The sequence below is a fragment of the Hibiscus syriacus genome, unplaced genomic scaffold, assembly GCF_006381635.1.
Source record: "Hibiscus syriacus cultivar Baekdansim isolate YM2019G1 unplaced genomic scaffold, ASM638163v2 tig00000329_pilon, whole genome shotgun sequence".
NCBI lineage: Eukaryota > Viridiplantae > Streptophyta > Magnoliopsida > Malvales > Malvaceae > Hibiscus > Hibiscus syriacus.
The window spans coordinates 2,388,466-2,394,465 of NW_024061782.1; positions in this window are offsets into that span (position 1 = coordinate 2,388,466).

The window sequence follows — 6,000 nt, forward strand, 5'->3', positions numbered from 1 at the left end:
CATGTGTTATTGTATCCAAAGCTTCAGTCTAAAACGATCTTGGCAACTTTGTGTCTGACAACAAACATCTGACTCTCTCAATCAATGTTCGATTCATTCTTTTAGCTAATCGATTTAACAATGGAGCCTTTGGTGGTGTCCTCTAATGTCTAATTCCCTGCCGCAAACAGTACTCATGAAATGACCATGTATACTTGCCACCATTATCATTACAAATGCACTTCAACTTCTTCAATGTTTCTCTTTCAAGTAATATGTGAAATTGTTTAAACGCCTAAAAAACTTGGCCTTTTGACTTCAACATATAGGCCCACAACTTTCTTGAATAATAATAAATGAAAGTCACAAAATAAAGTGCACTATCATGTGACCTTACCTTTACCAGATCGCATACATCTGAATAGACCAACTATAGAAACCCTGATATTCTATGAGGATGACAACTTCTAAAAGAAACTCTTCTTTTCTTCCTCGCTAGACAATGAAAACAATTCTTCAGTGTAGCATTCTTCAAAGACGAAAGTTTATTTTTCTTAGTTAAACAATTAAACCCCTTCTGCCTTATGTGACTAAGTCGTTTATGCCACAACTCAGTTGAGTTGTCATCCATTGTCACATTCATAGTGTATCCAGAAGTCGAAGCCTGCATCAAATACAAATCTGAGTTCTTCTTTCCTCGAGCCACAACCAAAGAACCTTTAGTCAGCTTCCACTGGCCCTTACTCAAAGAGTTACAAAATCCCTCATCATCAAGCTTTCCTGCCAAAATCAAATTCAAACGAATATCCAGTGCATGTGTGACATCTTTTAGAGTTAACTTTGTATCATTGTTACTCACCAAACTAACATCCCTCATGCCAATAATCGGAACCAAATCTTTATTACCCATCTTAATACCTCAAAATCACCAACAATATAAGATGTAAAGAAATCCCTCCTCGACGTGACATAAAGTGAAGCATCAGTATCAATCACCCAACTATCTCTTTGCATGCTAGATTAACCAAATTCTCATCACAAATAACCAACAGATCATCACGATGAACTATTGCAACACACTCAAATTTTTCATCATCCTTTCGATCGTGTTTATCACCACCACTTTTGTTCTCTTTCTTCCACTTGAAGCAATATTTCTTGATATGACATTTCTTACCACAATGATGACACTCAAGATTTTTGTATCTCGATCTTGACTTGCTTCGACTTTTATCTCTACATTTTCCATCTTTATCTCTATTTCTCCCCTATTCTCGGTAACCAATACCTCAGACTGTAATGTAAAACCCTGAGATCTTCTTCTAACCTCTTCATTTAACACACCACTCTTAGCAAAATCCAAAGTAATAATACCCGTAGAGTATAATTAATTAGTGAGACCTAAAATATCTCCCAAGAGTCCGGTAGAGTAGCAAGCAAGCAAGACCCTAAAATTTCATCATCAAATTTGATGTCCATACCAAGAAACTGATTCATCACACTCTGAAACTCACTAACATGGTCAAATATAGATGTTCCTTTTTTGTATTTCAATTTCATCATCTTCTTTATTAAAAATAACTTGTTGTTGTCCGACCTCGAAGCATACAAGATTTCAAGCTTCTCCCACAATATGTGAGCATGTGTCTCTTGATCAATGTGGTTGTAAACATTTTCTTCAACAAATTTTCAAATAAAGCCACACACTTGTTGATGCTCAAATTCCCATTCCTCATCACTTTTCGAATCGGGTTTTGAGTAACAAAAATCGGAAGATGCAAATTTATTCTACCAAAATTGATAAATAATCAAGCTCTAATACTAGTTTGTTGGGGAAGAAATCGAACAACCAAACACAAGCAGAAACACAATCGATGTTCTTTCTCTCCCTATAACTCCTGTCAAAAATTATGGGAACAACTATATCACAAAATATGTTCTCTAGCAACATTAATCAACGACAAATCAACCAATGCAACCACAATGCAAATAAATCAAGACACCAATATTTTACGTGGAAAACCCTCTAAATCAAGGGTAAAAACTACGGGGCATTAGAGTTAATCACTATGTAATTTTTTAGCATTCAACTCCAACAAAGTTAACAATATGTAATTTTTAGCAAAAAGAAAGAATATCACAAAAAATGCAGCTATTGTAAATTGATGTTTTTTGTTTCCAAAGACTCCTATTAAAAATTTGACCATACAAATTCAAGAACACTTTGTCCCCTAGCTGATGTCCAAATATCAGCTCAATGGAACCACAGATGGGCCTCTGATCGAAGAGTTAATCGCTGCTACACCAAAATTGAGAAATCTATTTTTTTGTCCTCTATTTTCTCTCAAACGTGGCTGCTCTCTCTCTCTTAGAAAACAAATCTAATTTTTTTTTTGTTATATATGCTCACACACAAGCCAAAACTTGGCTTTTCACCAAAGTCAAAACAATAATTAAAAAAAAAGGTGGCAGAAGCTTTTCATCAAAACCAAAAAATGAGAAAAACAAACAACTTATTTTTGTGGGTTCACGGGTGAGTGGATTTTCCTATATAGCGGGACCCACACCCAACAGTCTCTATATTTGAATTACCCTTAAATGAGATATTAAGCTATAATGAGATGAAAGACATAGATCTTCGCTCAAATTAGAAGGGTAGAACCATTATTTATAACAAACCAAAATGAAAGACTTTAAAATTAAGAACAAATAAATCTTTAAGTACATCACTTTATAACGCTCATCATGAAGGACATAGTGTCTTGTTATTATGTTAATTGTGGAACAACCAAAAACATGGATAATAAATAGGGGTCTCACTATCAATCCATTGTGTTAGATAATGAGACAAAAAATCCTATTACTAATTAATCCTAGATTAATCGTAAGTTCCAAGAGAAAGAAAAGATAAATAGATAATATAGAAACAAAATGAAGATTAAATGAACATATAAGTTGATGGAAATTCTCTAACTCCTTTTCTTGTCGCTCTTTGTGTCCCACTAATAATATTTTGACACATGTTATTTTTTATGGTAAATTTCATGTAATCTTTCTAAAAGAATCACTTTCCTATTTTATTTCATCTTCTATCTTTTATAACATCCCAAATTTTGGGTTAGAAGTTTTGAGTTTACCCAAGAGATAGGTGGACCTAGTGGAGTTCGTAACTAAAGTCGTTGGGTAGAGTGAAGGGCTTAATTGGTGTTAATCGGGCTCAGTTGGTCATAAAAAATGAGATTTTTGCATAGTAGGTAGATGAGGAGGGACCAAAGTGTGATTTTACCATTTTAAAAAGATAAGAAGCCATTTATCTTCCTTTAAATTCCTTCATTTCATTCTTTCTCATTTCCTCCTCCTTCCTCTCCAAGTGCTATACCTAAGAGTAAGTTCCTTGAGCCATTTTATTCTTGTTTTAAACTTCAAATTCATCCCTAACCACTCCAGAAACCTTGTTTTGAAGATTCGAAGCCTTGAGTTTCTTTTTTTAGAGAAAAAAATGGTGGATAAGTAATCAAGTTCTAGATGAGAGTGTTGGTTGGCTAAATGAGCTTCATTTTGGGTTTTCAACATTAAGGTAGTGTATTTTTAATCCTTTGTGGTGTTAAGGATTTCATAAGCATGAAGATTTGGGTATTTAAGTATTTTAGGGTTTATGTTTGACTCATGCCAAAAATGACATTTTTATTGCTTAGATTATGTTTTTAAGGACCTAGATGATCCTAAATGACTTCCCTACGATTTAACACATGATTTGGGATCAAACTAAGAACTTTGGGACAATTTTTTGGTGCTTCCCAAGCATAAATAAGACAATTTTACGTTTGAGTATCGATTATAGATGGTCTGGAATGATTTTTGGGTATTTTATAAGAACAGTATTCACACTCTTGTAACGCCTCGAATCTCGGGTTAGTAGTTTCGGGCTAACCCGGTAACATTAAAAGGAGCCCAATAGACTAATAAAAGGGATTGGACCTTTTAAGGATGGACTTAGGCTTGAGGTGTGCCCAAATGTTAGAAAAATATATATATATGTATGTTTTCTCTACACTGATGGAACACATTAAACTCTTCAACTCAATCTTTGAGATCTATCTCTGTCTGACATCTTCTGATCTAGATACTTTTTGAATGTTACTATGAGGATCTATTAATAAAATTTCAAGACTTCTCTTGAGCCTATAGATATATGTATCACTAAGGAAATTTTCATATATTACCACTATATATTTGTTTGACCTTTAGCATCATTTGGTAGTTCTATATTACTAAGTTTTTCCAAAGCTTACTCTATCACTTATCATTTCATGTTAAAGGAATGATCATGAACTTTTATCGACACCTACTTTGAAAGTTTTACCGGCGTTGCTTGTGGAGTACGACACACATAATTAGAGGCACGTAGGTTACAGTTTACTTTTATATTACATTCTCAAACTTGTTTTTATACTATGTATTACCAAATTCCGTTTTAATATTTGAATTTATTTATATATTGAAAATGTTTTACGATTTTAAAATTTTATTGGTTAAAGTTTTATTTTTTAGAACTTTTAGAGTGGGTCGCTCCGGTGACCCTAATATAACACTTTGAATTGGATCTGGACACCCATATCAATATCAATATGAGGGTGTTATAAGTTCATTTTATTTATAAGGTTATTTAATTAACAGTAATGGAAAGATAATAAATCATATGTTGAGTGCAGAAATGAAGTGTTCATCAATTTCCATGGCCTCAAATGTCTCAGCCGAGAGGCTCTAATCTCAATGTCTTCTACTTCAATTCCGTTGGATACCATCAATAGTCCATCTATGTTGAACTCTGCCCCAAAAGTCACTGCAATGGCTCTACCTCATCCAAAATCATTTCCATATTTATCGAACCTTGGTGAACTTGCAATTGACAAAACATTAATCATCACTTCCCCTACTTGGAACAACAAAGGGTTATTCACCCATGACTTGAATGACTTTCTAAAGTTTTTCTCACTGTGATTCGCAACATCCTGGTTGATTTCCCATGCAGCATTTCCAAACTCCATCTCTATCAGCTCCCCTGCTTTTAAACTCACCATTGCACCTTGAATCACTTTCCAATATACTCTTCTGCTACCTGCTGTATTCTTTGTCTAACACCGATCATCAAGAAAATCATGGTCTTTTGCTTTGGATCAGACCGCCTATTTCGAATGATGGATAGCCAAAACAGAGATAAGAGTGCTTGAAGAGAAGAGATCTTATTAGTGTTCATCTCGGCATTAAATTTTCCTTTTATTCTCACGATTCTCTATTTTGTAAAATAAAATACTCTTGATTTCAGATTACCTAGTTGAGAGAAATGTTTTTGAATTTTCTCATTTTTAAAAGGAATCCGAATAGGGTAATATATATCATCAATGACCGGTCTGTTAAATACGGGAAGCTTAGATATATAATCAAAACCACAAGAGTCAGACAAAATTTAGTCAGGGTAGGATAATGGGTCCATATTTGATCAGAGAAATCAAAGAAAAGGGTCAGTTAATTCAGGGTCGGTTCAGAGAAGTCTCAGTTAGGCTGAGATCTTCCGTGGATCTGAAGTGTGGCATCAAAGAGTCATCAACACCAGATAAAGCCCATCCTCAATATGGTAATTTGATCAAATAACCTTTCAAAAAAAATAATTTGATCAAATAAGGATTATATCTTGTTGAAGAATCGGGCAAAGATAACGAAAGAACACAAGAATTTTAACGAGGTTCGACAATGTGCTTACGTCCTCGGTGTCTAGGCGGCGCTAGAAGTTTTATTCAATGTCTCATAGGTTTAGGTTACATTTCTATTTATAATAAAAAATCTGGTACATAATTACATAATTAACCTTGTACAGTACCGCGGGGCTGTGCCCCGCACCCTCAACCCACATAATCGTAACCCTCTCTATGAGACTTTACTGGTATATTTATGAGTCATACCTATCATATCTCCATTTGCTTGTCAGAATTTCAAGCCCCAATGCAGAGATAAGTTTTTGCC